We start from the raw sequence: 18,163 nt of genomic DNA, 5'->3' as shown, positions 1-18,163 counted from the left end.
ATTAGCCTGAAATGCACATAATAGTTCCACTTTAACGTGGCAAAACGGTTAACATTTGTTGTGCTAATTAACGCTAAAAAACAAAAGTCCGTGGCATTGTTGAGAGTAAATGGATCATGTTGGAGCTACTGTAAAATGTACTTATTTTCTTCTAGCGTAAAATAAAAAAAATTTGATCAGTAACACAAACATGTACCTTTGCAGAGGCTGAAGCAGTTTTTTCCCCCTAACTTTTGATAATTATTACAAGATTTGTATTCTTAAAATTAGTTTCTGTCAGATAAAGGAGAGTTTACATTAATACACTAATACAAAAAAACAGAATAACTTTGGGATTGCAAGATAAGATGCCGTAATCTGTAGCCGTGGACTACTATTTAACATCACCAGTCCAGCTATCCATGTTGGGAGGTGGTAGCATGTACAGAGTAATTAGAATATACCAATACAGTGATGTTGCAAAATGGTGCAACACAAGTTTTTGTTTCTCCTTTACAATTTCACATTCCATGCAAAGTTTTGGATGTGAAAAGAATAAAAACAAAAGAAAAGCACAGAAAAAAAAATCATTTTTAACATCATGTGCACAACCTTTCATTCTCCTAAGTTTCATTAAGCAGAAGTGAACTGTGCTAACTCTTGCTCAGGAAGTATGCGGTTGAATTTCCTGCAGCCATTGCCAAATTGAGGCAAAAGTTCTTTTTTTTATTTGGTCTGATGGCTTTGAGACCTCATTGTGAGTACAGTGGGTGGTAGATGCTCAGCATGTCTGAGACTGTGGAGAGGAAGGAGAGAGATGAGGGCAGTTTTAGGCATAATTGCCAGCCACAGGCCTGCCAATGGCTCTCTGGCTGTGAGAGTGTGGTAGACTTCTTGTTCTGACCTGAAAGGTCAAGAAAAAACAACTTTTGCAACAAAAAGTTTTTTGGAATAAAACATAGTGTATGTCTAATGAATTCCCATCAGGCATTTGTATCAGCAAATGCACAAACTGTTTTCTAGAAAAAAAGAATATTTTTGTAAGACCTACTTTTTCCAAATTTAAATAAACTTGCATGACGGCTTTCAGTGCAAACAGACTATAAAATCTTAAAATGCAAATGATCTCAACGTTCATAGTTTTGCACAAAAAGCAGATGCAGTAATTGAGTAGAGTCTTGATTTCTTGCACAGCCAAATTAGCTGAAGATGACCGTGCGGTGAACTGCAGGAGGTTTAATTCTCTGTGTTTACATCACTGGCAGAGCCTTTGTTTTGTTTGATTCACTATGCTAATAAAGACTGCACTCAGAACACACACTGAGCACTGACACCATGCACACAAACTGATGCATGCCTCATCTAATAAACTTGCACAAGGTGTCAAACTGAGAGGAGAATAAGGCTGGGTTATGAATGTGCCCGCGTATATATGATGCATTACTCATGTGAGAAGGATTTTGGCAATGCCTTAACTGACAGAAAATGGGAGAGAAAAACTGCTGCATGTATTGTCTGTATATGAAGATAAAATTATGCTCTTTAAGCTTCAAACAGGTTTTAGGTTTACATTCCCTTGCAAGCATTTGAATCTACTGAAATCTATGAGAAATCTGGTTGCATTTTAAACACATGAGATTTATTGTATATAAAAATATACTGTATACTGTGTGTATATACATATATGTGTATATATATATATATATTAATATATACATAAAACTCCTCCCTCACCCACCCCTCCCATCTCCCCAGGGTAGGGCAGGTGGCTGTTCATCTCTCAAGCTTGGGTTCTCTACCAAATTCCTGGGAGCTTGAGGATCCTATGCCGTATCTTAGCTGATCCTGGGGCTGCACCTTTCTGTACGGAGACGTCTGATGCTTCACCAGGTATCTGCTGGAGCCACTTCTCCAGTTAATTTTCTGTCCAAAATTAACAGTGTATTCCTTTCCTCTCAAATGCACCAGAAAGTATAATGTAGTGATTAGTATCATCGGAACAATTTTGGATGAAATTCAGAAGTGCCTGCTTATGGATTTATTGGTTTATATTTGTCTTCTGATCAGCTACAATCTTCCTCATATCTCCCCCTATGACCCAGTTAAAGTTCATCATGTTGCTCCTGGCAGGATTACAGACAAGTGGTTATGAAACACTGCCTGAAAGTTGTTGTATGATTTATTGATGCACATTTTTTTCTGATTCAATATTTTCTTTGTTTATTTCTCAAATCAATAAATGTACAATAAAAAATTTAAACTTTCACCCGGAAATCAAAGCCTAAACGAGTAAACCCATCTTTCATTCATATACAGGAAGTGGAAACAAGAAAGAAGCAGAGTGGTATCAACTCTGCCTTTTCTGGCCTCAAGTTTCCACAAGTGGGGACCATGTTTACAGTGGCTGGGAAGTACAAAACAATATTGAGGTTTGTAATATTTCATCACTCAAAGCACATTAAATCATTCTAAACAAAACAATATTACAATAAATAAAATACTTCTACAAGTTCACAGTAACACTACTAGCATTGTAAGTGATACCGTAATGTGCTAAATAGTTTTGAGTGGGATGTATGTAAGTAACTTGTTTACTCCACATTCAAATTATTCCATAGTTTAATATCAGACATTGTGCAGGCAAACAAAAATTTGGAGATAAGTTAGCCTTTAAACTAGCCTAGTTCCACACTGAATAGGCTTTAATGTTATCTGGTAGAAATTTGAATTTTTTTTTTATTTTTTTTTTATGTCCCTCAATATATATGTATAGTAACACTCTCTTAGTAGTATAACAACTAAATATGATCTAATTTTGTAAATGAACCCTAAACCTCAAAGAACAGGAAAACAATATAAACATGTGTGCTTTCATTGTTGGCAAATACATAATGAATCTTGGTAAAGAAGAAATAAATCTATGTTATGAGTCATATTACAGACAGCATTGTTAACCAGCTCAAAGGCCCAAATGAGGAGCAAACAGAGCAGAATGATTTTAGATGCGATGGTCAGATCCGTGAAGTGGTGAGATCTAGTTTCTTCCAGCTCAGACAATTGGCAATGTTAAAGGATGACTTTAAAACAGTAAACCATACTTTTATTACAACTCGGCTGGATTACTGTAATTTTCTGTATCAGTTGTCAGTGAGATATTTTGGTCCTGTCTTTAACCGGTGCATAACTCTGCTGCAAAATCTGTTTATTTGTTTCTAAATATTTAAATGATCTCATTCTGCTATATCTATCCAAACTGCTGCACATGGACTCCGCTTCCCCAGGGCTCTAAAGTAAGACCATTCACTTCTGATCTACAACTGTACACCGTGTTGTGTGTTGGTTTGAAATTAAGTCACACATTAGGCATCCTTTACAGCGAAGAATGATTTGTGAATCACAGAAATTGGAATATGCTGGAATTTGATGTGTGGTTTTTATCTATAAATCCCTACTAATTTAGGAGTTTTTCATCGTATCTGTGAAATGTCTGTGAAGCAGAAAAGCTGGATGAGAATTGAATATGTTTTGACCGCTGAAGCCTTCCATCTGTGTCACGTCACCACAGGTCTCTGCCAGATGTTTAGCAGTGGCTAACAGGATATGCTAAAAACACAGATCCAATGCTAGAAAATAGAATACAGGTAATATCTTGAGATTATTAAAACCTACAAAGAAACAGAATACTGTATCCATTTGAAGCTGTAACACCACTAAGAAATGACTACCATGATGGTAGATTTAGCTAGGTTAGCCCTGCACGTCCCTGTGATGGACATTGCGTTCTTTACCAACACCGGAGCAGGAGAAATACTCTGCTCCTTGCTGGACTCTGAATTTTTCAATATTCAGCTTCCTGGGAGAGTTTTTAAAAACTGAAATTTTTGTCTGATCTTCAGCTGGTTGGCATGTCTGCGAACATAAGTATCTGTGTGTGCAGACACATGTGATGTGTGCAGACCATAGACTGTATATAAAGAGATGGACGTAGCCTCCGTGACGTCACCCATAGATTTCTGAAGAGCTGAATTGAAGCTCGGTGGGCGGTTCCTACCATCACCATCTTGGCAGCGTCATGCGTGTCATCTCACTTGGAAAATACGAATATGGGCAAAGAGGTGGAGCTGAGAGGGGAGCCGTGAGCGTCATGGCGGATAATTGATATCAAGTGAACTCCGAGCTTTCTGTAGCTAAGAGCTAACCAAGCTCACCCCGACATAACGGGAGCTAACCAGCCAACGGAGGTAAGCGGGCTAAGGTTAAGTCACGTTGTTAACCAGCCAAAAACCGCGGTTGTTCTACGTTCTTCTCACTTGAAGCTGGAGATTGGTACCTGTCAATCAAAAGAACACACCCCTAAATATGCCGAACTTCGGGATTAAATTACTTTTAAACGGGCGAGTTAGAAAAATTTCACTCCCCCCACAGTTGTCATGAAGGTAAACCTGACCTATAAACTGAAAATGGATTTTTGAACCAGGCTGTAAACATGTTTATTTCTGCTGTGAAGTTGGTCTTTTTAACATGGGAGTCCAGCCCCTAGCGGATGAAGGGGGAACTGCAGTTTTATGCACTTCTGCATAGGCTTCACTTTTAACCACCAGAGGTTGCCGCTTGGTGCAGACACATCAGGGTGGACCAGCTTCTCCTGGATGTGTCGAGGATACAGCCCAAAGTGGACAGGTCTTTTAACGTTGCGGTTCCCAGATTGTGGAATTGGATGACTTACATATCAAAAACGCTACTTTATTGGCTGTTTTTTAAATCTGTTTTTCAGACTCAGCTAGTCTGGCTTTCATCCCAGTTTGGTTTATTGTTTTAACCCATATTCATCCCTTATTTCTGTCTTGTACTTTATTTCTTAATACTTTGGTTTTATTCAATTTAGACTTCTTAATATATATATATATATATATATATATATATATATATATATATATATATATATTAAGAAGTCTAAATTATATTAAAATATATATATATATATATATATATATATATATATTAAGAAGTCTAAATTATATTAAAATATATATATATATATATAAATATATATATATATATATATATATATATATATATATATATATATATATATATATATATATATATATATATATATATATATATATATATATATATATATATATACATATATATATATATATATATATATGTATTAAAATTTTACCTATTTAAAAGTAATATTATTCCTGCATTCAACATTTTGGTTCAGTCGTTGCTGTTGTTTTTATATGCTTTATAAACCAACCTGGCTTGGATAGTTTTCAGACAAATTTGTTGAATTTGTTTCACTCTAAATCTCAAGTAAATATCTTTGATGTTATAAAAATATACTTGGAAAAAAATACTCAAACCTTTTAAAAACATTACTTATCGTATAAACACCACTTAGTATTTTCTTGTAGGTCTGCACTGTATTTGCTTGCATTTCATAATGAAAAAATAGCTATGCCTTTGCTGTCAGTACGAATAATGCATTTTCTAACACTCATACCATTAACATGCAACTTGTACGGATTAATAATGGTGTTTTCAGCTGATTTTATTATATATTTAATGGTGTCTTTTTCTTCAGAAGATCTTCTCAATTCAAGTGTAAAACATGAGCATTTGTGCTAAAGGTAGCTCAGTTACATTATATAATATTCACACATGAATATCTAAAAATTGAAATTTGACTTTGCTCAAACTGACAGACCTATAACCAGATATGTAGAAAGAATGCTCATACATTTTTGGCTACTGAAAATTACAGAGAAATGTGTAAATGTGTTTAAAATTTGACTGGATCTGATTCACCTTAAAGCCCATAAGACTGAATCACAGTACAACCTGCATAACAAGTGCATTAACAGAGCGCAACAATTGTAATGGATTTTTAAAGGGCAAGAATTAAAAGATGGGCCAAAAACTAAAGACAGCAGCAGGACCATATATATGTATTATGCTCAGTGACTTCAATGTAGTGGCAGATGAGGTCATATGCTACTAATGTTCCTGAACGGGGCTTTTGTTCAGTGATATCCCCTCCCCACATTGAAATTTTAAGGCTACTTCCTTTGTGGAGTGTTAAGATTGCAAGATGGAACATTTCGACATTTCTTAAACTCCTAATGGGTTTGGCACTGGGGGGAAAAAAGGTGAAACTTAATTGGAATAGACTTTTCCACCTCTAAATTTTAATGAAGTGCTGGGCTGAATGTCTCTTATTAGGTGAAATTATCCATTAGCATTTTAAATGACCAGCTATCTTCATTATAATCAGGATGAGATGCATTTCTGTGCTGGGGATCTATTGATTGCTTGGCAATGTCAAAGTCTGCATGAAGACATAGAGGCAGGCTGTGTGTGACAGGCTTGGGCCTCACCAAGGCACTCAAAGCAGCCAGGCGAATGGGCAAGGGAATAATCCGTTTTGCTCTCTTTCAAATAATTACAGTAATATGAAGATAATGACAGTGGAAGCAATGCTGCTTTATCACAAGACAAACATGTCCTATACAGTAATTCAGTTATGCTTCTTGTGAAAATAATCAGTTATTTTGATTGCACACAGTGGAGATGACACAGCTGTAATTGTGTTTTGTTCCTCTGTAGAAGATGCACGGATTTTAAAAGTGTGTCCTTCATACTTCACTCAGCCAAACTAATGTGGTGTGTTCGAGGATTCAGCAGAAATTACTTTTTTTTTTTTACATATTAATTACGTTTTATTGTCTTGGGTGCTCAAATGTTTTCACAAGAGAAGCAGCGATGAGAGTGGAACACATGCATTAAAAGCTTTGTACTAATTACTTTGAATCTGTGATGATGAACTGCAGTTTCTGAATCACACTATACATTTAAGAGCAGTTAAATTAATATGTGACAAGGGATCCTTTTAATTGCTTCTCTCTGAAAAGGAGGAAAATCATTGAGAATTGTGCTACACACAGACCCTTGCTGTTTGAGTTCTCTTGCTTCTTTCTAATAGTTACTGTATGATGAAAAAATGAAGAAAAAAAAAAAAGCCTGCTTTCAAATAACTGATAATAAGAGAGAATGGGTATAAAATTACTGAATGTTATTTCTGTAAAGCTTTTGTTTAATTATTGCTGATGATTTTGTATGAAGGCGGTTTAGAATATTTCATTTTTATGAATTACCCTTTTATTTGATAGCTTTGACGGTTTTATAATTTTCTACTCAAAGCACCGTGAACAAATATTTAAAAGCCTTTCCAGGCTAAAGCAAATGTGAGACCGAAATTGGCAAACATTTGCAGTGTATATCACACAGACCTCATATGCAGCCACAATTGCATGTGGCCCTAACTCATTATCAGCCTCAGAGGCTGAAATTTGATCACAATAATCTCATTTTAATTTGAGTTATATTTAAAAAAAAAAAAAAAAAGGGGGGGTGGTGTTGAATAATCACATTGCCCCCAGTTGGAAGGAGGAAGATTTGGCCAATGTTTGAGAATACTTCCAGATGGTGTTAAGCAGGCACACTGGCACTATGGAAAAGCAGGGGACCACTTCCCTAAAAAATGTCCTAACCCTCTGCTCGCTCCTCTTCTCTAGACCACCATGTTTTCCTTTTTTTTCCTCCCTGATATTAGTATTGTTGCCCCTTGTTGCCCCCCTGATTTCCTTCTCTATCTCTCACTCGCCATCTCATTTTCAACCTCTCACCTCATCTTTCCCTCCCTACCATGCCCTTGCTCCTCCCTCATATGACTTCCCTCCTCCCAACATCCTTTTGCTTATCCAAACAGGTCTTGCAGTGTGTTGGCTCAACACAAGGCCAGAGCCAACGTAGCGCTGACCCCTCCTTTTCCCCAACCTCCCCACTCTCCTAAGGGGGAGGCGAGCGACAGAGCCCTACCCCCCGATTATACTGGGGGCGAGAGGTTAGAATACAGCCCTGAGGGCCGGCAGCTGTCAATTAGTGATAACTGCTGAGAAAGACACACACTCGCGTGTGTGCACACACACATGCAGACTCCCTGCCTTTTTTTCCCCTTTTGCTCCTTCGTTAATCATGGGGGCATCACCTAGCAACGGTACTGAGGAAGTCCTCAGTGAGGATGCCTGGTGAGAAGCCCACTGAAGCAACGAAAGAGTGAAAAAAAACGATGTACAGCAGGAGGAGGGAAAGAAATAATGAAAAATAGAAGGGGGGTAAATAGAAAGAGGATAATGAAACCCCTTCAGAGGGAGTTTTGACGTGAGACAGTTATTGTCCATGGGTAGGTTCAGCGTTATGTATAGACCTGTCATACATATCCACAGGTGCTCATGCAACTAGTTTTGCTGAGATTGTTAGTTGTTGTTTTAATAAACTTTGAATGTTTCCTTCAACCTTTTCATTACCCGACACAGTGAGGGGTAATATGCATAAAAATCAAATAGGTCTCCATTAGGGAGGATTATTTTGAAGGATGCACACACAAAAACAGCTTTACTGAAAAGAAATAGTGACGACCTGCGCTGTAATGTATTCACTTCATCTGCCTGCTTCATTGCCTTCTTCCTCCAGGCAAGTTCAGTGTTCTTGCAAACACATTAATATGAGGTGAATATGACTGCTGCATGCCAGAGCTCCCCTCCGCCTGCACAACCTCTGTCTGACAGAGTGGCAGCACATACAACCATGAGCAGGTGATAAATCCTTGTCAGGTTTTATTAAAACCCAGCCAGGCCAAACAGAACACCTCATATTGAGCTGTAATACCCAAGGATACACTGTATGAGAGAGAGGCAGAGCTATCCTGTTTGGTATGCACTCCAGCAGTGAGCCACTGTCTCTTCTCTGATGTCATTAAAATGGGAGTGGAGACAGAATAAAACCACACAGAAAACACACCCACACACACCTCTGCCCCCTGCTGGTCTGACAGACCCAAGGGGGGTGCAGGTTAGCCTTACTGGTCACTAAATCCTCACTGCCAGAGCTAGAACTGATATGACATTAAATTTATGAATGTGGAGGCTGTATTACTATACATATATATATATATATATATATATATATATATATATATATATATATATATATATATATATATATATATATATATATATATATATATATATATATATATATATATATATATATATATATATATATATATATATATTCAGGTCAAACTGCTGACTGGACAACAATAGAAATCATCAGTTTGCTCATTATTTATTTACCTGTCTGAGGAGCTCTTTTGAGACAATTAATCAAGTCAGTGAAAGATTTCCAAGCAGCTTGACTGCAGTCAGCAGACAGTAAATGGGGCAGGTTGTCAAATACAGGGAGTGATCTGTGCAAACCAATTACTCTGTCATGTTATGACGACCCAAATAACCCATGCAGGGGTTGAAAAATGCCATGCTGAAAGCATGCCTGGGGTGACGGCGCCTTTAGTTTAGTGTTTGAGCAGCAGATTGGACACTGTCATCACTTGCAAGGAGAACAATCAACACACTCTCTTGTAAAATAGTCCTTTCTGATGTGGATGTGCACTTAAGCACCTCTGTACTTGTATGTCTGCATCAGAGAATCACAGGTAAAGCGGCATGGGCTCACATATTTGATGAGAAACAATACCTTAGCGGTGCTGACAGTACATGTGGCTTCACAACTGAGCGCACACACTATATGTAAAAGCTTGTGTCATCTCAGCACATTTCAGTATGAGTGTCTGAAAGGAGATAGCCAAGCTAATATCCCCCCTCGCTTTTTTTTTTCTGTCTCTTTTTCTCCCTCCTGCGTGTCTTTGTCCTTGATGACCAAGCTGTTGGGTGGTCCGTCTGACCGCTCTGACCCTTGCGCTTGGGCTGACGTAAATTCGCTAATGGTTAGCGTCTTGTTGCCCCTGTGACAAGCCTTTTTGTGCTCAGCTGATGTGATCCAGTACTTGTGCAGAGGAAGAACACTCTAAGAGGAGCTGATTTGTGTCCATGGCAGGAAAGGTTTACCTGGAATGTGTGAAGAAAATTCTGTCACTTTCAGTTCTTTCTGAAGGCACAAGTGTTGTAATGCAGGTTGATCAGCAGTGCAGAAACATGTACAGCTGCCGCTTTAAGCCACAGATGCATACATTAGACGATGCAATGTGCTCCATATCTTGTCTTTGCACCACTACCATTCCATAACCATTTTTTCTTGCCAGCAAGGCAAGAAAAGAAAGACTGGCTTCATCCCAGGATGCTGGCACAGTCATCAATTTGATCTTATCAGAAAATTTTGGCTTTTTTTTCTTTATTTTTTGTTTTGTTTTGTTTATTTCTTCTTTCTATCGAAGGCTCAAAAAAAAATAATTGAGTGTCAGGTTCAACTGACTGAAACACAGAAGTCAATGAGGCCTTGAGCCTTGTACATGACATCACACAACACATGTTAAACTCATTGCGATCTCGATTTTGGAAACAGCAATTATTCTGCAATAAACTGAAACCTACCTTAGAATATTGTGGCAAAGGTGGTGTGCTCAGACTCCAAGACGCACTTTGGAAAACATCATGGAGTGCATGGCGCTTTGTTTCCTCGCCACAGTCAAAGAAAAAAGGAAGAAAACTTGTAATTGCGTTGAGGAGCTTCGGTTTTAATGGCGGCTAATCAGGATTTGGTAAAGATTCAGATCAGAACTGGAGCACTTGCACTTTAGACTAAAATAAACAGAACCAGACATGTTAGCTGACTGGAGCCCCTTACTAGCTCTATATCTTAGGAAAACAAGACCAGAGTTTTCTGGTTTTAGTTAGCAATAAAGAGCCTGATTTCTTCATCAAGAAAAATCTGGAAAGTCACCTTCATGTGAAACCTCAGTATGGAAACAAACTGGCAAACACACAGAAACCACTTAACTACCACAGCATAGACTAAAGACATTCATTTTACACCACACAAACACACACACATGCACAGAAAGAGTCCTTCTTGCCAAACAGTTGTTTTTGTGGTTGATTCATGTGGCAAGCTGGTATACATTGTAGTTATGGAAAATCAGCTGTTTCTTCAGTCATTTTGAATAAAAAGATAATATAACATTACTTAAAACAATCAGTTATATTTCATAAATAGTTTCCGGCTTGTGTGCATTTTGAAACCTCATGTTTCTGGGATGAACGGTTGGAAATCAACGGCCTTAACGAAAATGTTACCTTGTAATTATCGTTGTAACACTGTAGCTCTCACAGCTGGAAGATTTTAGAACATCTCGGCAACGTTGTTGGATGATCGTCCCTTTCAGATGGGCAAACAGTTTACAATTTACTTAAAAATAATGGGGTATGAGCACGAACTGGAATTCACCCTGTGTTCCTCACCGTGACTCAGTCAGCCATTTAGTGTAAATATACAGCTGGAAAAAGGCAAAGCTCTGGACAAACGATGATGTTTGCACTGCCAAATTAAAAAGAAATCTACAGCATGATTCCAATAATGCCCATGAGAATATACCCTCTGTATGGTTTCTCTCACAATCTCTTCTTAAAACTTCACCCTTCCTCTATAAACACTGCAATCAGAGCATCTCTCACTCCTGCCATGTCCAACTCCACAAACCAAAAGCAGATCACATAAAAACTAGTTTTACAGCCAAGACTCAAGGAGAGAAGTATAAGCAGTTGAGCCTGCTGCTTTTTTTTTTATGACTGTAGAAAGAGAAAGTGAGCTGTCGGGAGGGAAGGAGAGAGAACGGCCTGAAAAATCCTGGGACGGGGTCAGGGTTGAGGTGCACCACGCTAACAGCGGCCGCCTGTAAACAGAGGCACACCTGCCAATTTGCAAATGTCTGCCTGCTGAGGAATAGCTGGAGCTGTAGGGTCTCTTCTCCTTTATATATGGTTTATACAGTAACCAAAGCGAAAGAAGGGAATCGAAGTGCGTCTTCAAAGACGACCTGACTCTCTGTAATCACTCCTGTTTGGGCTTTGATCTCAGGGAGGGGGAGAGAGAAAATAATTACACGTTTCTGGGTGCCCTTTTACAACGAATGAAAGGCGATGTTAGATTTGAATCGTATGATAATGGGAGGTTGTCTGTGAGAATGTGATGGGGAGGTGTTGAATGCTACTTGAGGGAAATAAAACAAGACCCACTGAGACATTTTGTGCCAGCCTTGAAAGCTTCTGGCAACCTGCCTGTCTCTGCTTCCACAGAGCACACAGAAGAGGTCAGATACCAATGTGGGTGGGTGATATTATCTAACCTCCAGTGCGAATTATGAGAGATGGAGACACTGACTGACTGACCAGTCTGTATGTCAATGTTTCCACTTTTATGTGCGATGCTCCGCTTGGAAAAGCACTTTTTTTTTGTTGTTGCCGGACTCTTTTATAAATGTCTCCTTATGCTCTCTGTGATAACGCAGCAGACTGCAAATGGCATTAAGATTTTTCACAGACATTTTATATTCCTTTTATCTTCTATCAGTATGAAGGCCTCAGACATCAAGTGGTCTGAACTGAAGATGTCCTTATTTGATATAAAGAATGTGAACGCAGACAAATATCACACAACGCCTCATGAAGCCCAGACAGTGAAATGCAGAAGATGCCAAACGTCTGAATGGTGAGATCTGGACTTTCAATGAGCTCAGGAGAAACAAAAACACAGTGAAGTAGTGTACATTATTAATCCAATCAAATTTTTCATCATAATGATATCCCACACTTGATAATGCATCTTCTTCCATATTGAATTTTGAGTGTATGCTTCATAATGGATGAAAGTGATTGAATGAGCAGGTCAGAAACTCTGCTTGCCTTGGCTCCATTACAAGTGAGACACGAAGACATGTAATCAATTGAGAAATCCGTGACAGTTTCTCCTTTCAGAACATGTGGAAAGACAGCCAGCCATCCTTCACATGCCCTTTGTGACTGATGCATCTACTTCCTGTCTACAACATGTATGACCATACTGTGCGCATACAACATAAAATCCTGCATAATAAATTGAGGTTGTCTAAACATGATGATGGTGAAACCAGCAATAAGTATCAGTCATCCTGCCGATCCTACAAGCTTGAATGATTGGTCTTTAAAGGGACTCAGTCTGAGTACAGGGAGACTAGACTGGGGCTGCAGCTGCAGGTTTTGATCCTGCACATAAAAATAAGCTACTTTTGACAACATAAATTAAAGTTTCTTACTTTTAATTGAAGCAAGGTTTATGGTTACCAGTGTCCGTGTTAATCAAAGTCAAACAGCTTGTGGTTTGATATAAGAAATTATTGAAAAATATTGATTTGTCAGTTTCACTAGAGAGACGTTGCATTTTTCTATACATGAAAAAAGCAATAAAATCTCTCAATCACTTCCTCGCAGTGATTTTTTTTATTTAACTGTTCGAGTTCCTGAAAATTTTTTAGGATGTCTATTTCCTGTACAAACAAAGAGTGTAAACATGTCATTTGGTAATACATGGCAGCCCATCAGTGTTGCTCTTGCTTCACCTTGCATTGCACAGAGATGGCACATTATTGTGCGCATGGCAGACCAGCACCAGAGGGAGTGTTTGCTGAGCTCCACTCCTGTCACACCTGTGATTGGGCCATAAAGAGATGGAAGGAAGCAGGAACAGGGAGACAGAGGGGTGATGGCAAACAGAGGGGAAGGGGTGGAAGGAGGGGAGGAGAAATAGATGCAGATGAAAGAGAAGGCAATGACAGATTCAGACGAGAGGCGGAGAGGGAGGGGTGGAGAGATCGAAGCAAGGAGAGAGGCAGAGGCGGGGAGCCCAGCGGGTGATCCCAGCACGCCTGCCTCCTTGACTGCAGGATCCTATCCTCAGACAGGGGAATGATGACACAGCTACCGCCATGCAACCTGCTACCAATTTATTAGCACAAGGCAGAATAGGAAATAGTCACATCTAACTTTTATTTTTCCAAAGTATGACTAAAGTAAGACAAATAGATTTGCTGAATGTAAAATCTGTTAAACACATACATAAAAGAAATGTACTGATATGAAATAAACAATGTCATTAACAAAACACTTCAGCCTAATCAGCGCTCAGGCAGCATAGCACAGCTGGGGAAAGAGCTTTCAAAATTCATTAGACAACAAAATGCAATTCCTGATGAGGATGAGGACATTTATAATTTGATTGAACTCCATTCCAGGTTAACTGACTGATGGCAGTCAGGCCGGCTGTTCCCCTCAGTAAGCCTAATCCTGTTTCTGTGTCAGTTGGTGTGTTTTTATTGTGTCTGACACCAGGTGGATTATGTCAGTTAATTCACAATGAATCAAACAAAAGCTAATACTAATCCAGCGTGAGGCTTCAGTGTGATGTCTGACGCTCGGGATTAATTCGCAACATTCCCCAACCAACCTAATCCTCAACGAACCAGGCAGGATGGTAGCCTAACTGACAGTTTCTGCCTCGTTATGGCAGGGTGATATGCTTCACCTAGCTTTTCCCTTGGAAAATCCGTCCTGATGAGTGAGACAAGGGGAAGTTATTATAGACAGAATAAACTGGGTAAAAACTTTCCCAAACGCTTTTGCTTTGGCAGCCATTAAGCCCGTCTTGAAGCCTTTTGGAGTGCGTTCTGCTCCTCTTAAGGTTTAAGTTTTGACATTCTGAAATCAATAGGAGGAAGGGAAATGTTTCTTTTTTCTTATGTAGTTTCTTGAAGAATGGTTGAAAACACTTCCATCAGACCTGTAGACGACTTGACGCTAGAAACAGGTTCAGGGGGAGGGGGTCGATCCATAATGAGTCCTACCTGGGGCTCCACTCAAAGCAAGCAAAGTCTAATTCAACAAATCTACCAACTCCACTATATTCTATGTTTGTGTCAACTCTCTGAAGAATATTTCGTCAAAAAGTGTACAAAAAACCACAAACATGCACACTAACGAAGAGAAAAACAAATGTGTTAAAGCTGCTTTTTCCCTGTAAGAAATGGTTTTCCCTTATGAAAGTGCATTGATTAATTTATTTAGCTACTGTTTACATTGAGTGCAGTTAGACTAACTGTAACAAAGTGATTTGTTACATAACAGCAAAAAAAAGACAGATATCTCCAAAGTGCCAGTAACAGGTGAACCAGGCTTTGCCTCTGCACTTATTATATTCAGAGGAAACTGTTGAATGCTTCGGGACTTTAAAAAGGAAGCATTGTTAACAACTCACAGCAGTGCTTGAAAGTTATTCAGACAAACAAGGTAAAGAGTGTCAGGGTTTGTGGAGATGTGGGGACCCAAATGCAAGACGGAGAGGCCAGAGGCAGACGGAATAATGGCTTAATCCAACATTACAAAAAAAGAACACTGGACAAAATAAACCTAGAACCTAGAAGTATAAATACACTGCGGGACCAAAAAGAAAAGGGGAAGTTAATGAGGAAATCCAACCAGGTGAGCTAATAAACAAGAAGCAAGCAGGGAAAATAATATACAAGAGAGCTAAAACAGGAAAAAACTCCTGAATGAAACAGGAAGTAAGAACTACAAAAAAAACTCCACATCATGATAAAGAGAACCCATTAATTAAACAATTCACTTATTTTATTGCAAATATTAAGAAATTATCCTAAAAAAATGCAAAAAACAAAAGGCTTGAACCATGACACTACCACTGCCATGCTGAACAGATGGGATAGGATTTCTGTGCTGGATAACACTCTTCTCAATAAAGCAAAACATTACATGTTAGTGCCAATTGTTCAAAAAACATTTGCCACAATAACAGTCATGTCTTGCTATTGTTTATTAAACTGAGTTCTGTTTATCTGTTTTTAGGGACAAAATATGATTTTGTTTCAGGATAATTATGCAGAATTATTCCTACAAACCTCTCTATGCACATTGGTAAGGGACTCAAACTTTTTGCAGTTCATGTTAGTTTTCTTTATAACCCATACAAAAAAAGGGAAAAGAGTTTTTTTTTTTTTTTTTTTCTGCAGCAGAATAAATACCAGCTGACTTGTTATCTTTACCTCCTCCCAGCCCCATCTACTGCTTCAGAAACGTACTGGACATTTCAAAAGATGCTATTGTATCATCAAGCCAGTCTAGTTAATTAGGCATCGAGTCAGCCTTCCTCTCTTGAATACACAGTCCCTCTGGGCCCCACAGCTGCTCCTGCTATGGAGGTTAAGTGCTAAAACATGTTCTCCTTTCTACATGACTAGCAGAGGTATAGCGCCAATAGATTTCTAGTTACCTTGCAGTGCTCTGCTCAATAGCATGTCGGAGGCAACAGAGAGGGAGAAGTGAAAGAGGTGATGATCTGATAACATTTTCATGTCTGGGTTTTTTTTTTCTTTTTTGTTATTTTAAAAGCAAAATGAAAGGAGTAGTTGTTTTCTTGAGGAGCAGAAAACTGAACGCAGGTAGATTTAACTGACGTCAAAAGAATCTGTTTCACAGTAAATCCTTGTAGGATTTGGGTTTTTCTTTCTCATGCTGATTTTGCGCAGAAAAACCTGAACTCCTTCTTGTCTCCATATGATGCCATCAATATGAACTGACTCACTCTTGCTAAAAATAAATTACCCAAGCGGACAATCGTGTCTCAGCAAGTTTGGGAAAGCTCAGCTTCAGTCACATTACAATAATCTCTGATCCTGGGGGAGAAACCATCAAGAGACACAACGTATAAAACAGCATGAGGCTTTTTTTTTTCATATATTTTTTTTAAGAATATGGAAAAAGTGTCAAAGTATTCCACGATGTGGCATTAAAACTCTACGTATCATTTTAGCACCTGGTAAATCTGCAGTGTAATATTGTGATGTGAGGTTTCCTTCCTGGCTGTGTCACTTTGTGTGCCAGTGTGCATGTGTTTGTCTGGTCCCCCACGGTAGATTTGTTATATAGTGAGTCAGTAAAGCAGTCCAATGTGAAAACCATCTTCCCAAAGTCAGAGAAATGTGATGTGGATCGACGCTGATAATAAATAGCGGCGATAACCGGGGGAGGAACCCATCATCTGGCGGTGAGATGGGTCTGGACGAGGACGAAGCAGCCATAAAAGCCTGAATGAAGAGATGTAAAACAATAAGGCCAGAGAGGATGGGAAGATGGGAGGGAGGTGGGGAAAGGAGGGAGGGGTGACGACCCTGGTAAGCAGGCAGAAGATAGAGATAGCTAGATAGACGGAGAGGAAGAAAATGAGAGAAGAGGTGGAGGCAGAGGAAAGAGAGAGGTTGAGTCAGCCATGTCTGCACTCCATCAAAAACTGTGTCAGTCACTCTCTACCACCAACAACCCCCTCCCACCACCACCACCGCTCCACTCTCTCTTCAACTCTCACATTAATTCCACTTCTTTTAACCGCCAGCCAGGGGTGTCCTCCACTGAATGTCAATCCTCTGTTAAGGGTGACAGGAGAGTGAACAAGGCACAGAGGGGGGTGGGGGTGGGGGGGGGGGGGGGGGGTTGAAACTGCTTGGCTTGCTTAGAGGCCTTCTTTATCTGGAGGTCTCACCCGACATGACCCGCCTCTTTCCATTTTAATTGCACTCTTTTTTAATATCACACATGTCTTTTCGACTGACATTTAGAGACATTTCATAAGATAATATGCTGTATCATAGTATCTGACAGACACTGAGACATCTGAAGCTCAGACATCCTCCCAAAGACAGACAGACAGACAGGATAACAAGTACACAGACAAACTGTGACGTAACACAGACCAGCCAATAAAGGAAAAGGAGATGATCAAATGGGAATGCAGACCAAATGCTGTTGGGAAATATGCGAGTGGCTCTCTGCGTTGGAAATTCCAATAAATCAAAGTCAGTCTCATTCAAAAATCCAAATCAGAATAAAAATGTATGTTCCTGCAGGCTCTTGCTGATGGCGATCTTTCTCTTTCTTGATCCATCCCCACCAACCCTGAGGAATCAGGTCACAGTTGACATATATATAGTAAGTGTGTGTCTCTGTATGTGAATGTGCATCTTACCTTCATCCCACACAGGGGGCCTGATAGATAGACTACAAGCGGTGTATATCTGGTCAACATGGCATGCGTGAAAAATAATTACACTTAGCCTGACATCCAAGGTCGACGGGCTTCAACAGCTGCCCAATCATTGCTGGCTATTTTTCCTTCTCCTGTCTGAACTTGGATGAGTGTAAGAAACACATCGCACACAGGCTTTTTCATGCTGTCATATGATAGCACATGAAGGCCTCGTTCAGTATCACGACTTAAC

This window comes from Telmatherina bonti, assembly GCF_933228915.1.
Source record: "Telmatherina bonti genome assembly, chromosome: 22".
Classification (NCBI taxonomy): Eukaryota; Metazoa; Chordata; class Actinopteri; order Atheriniformes; family Telmatherinidae; genus Telmatherina; species Telmatherina bonti.
This window is presented reverse-complemented; position numbering follows the sequence as displayed.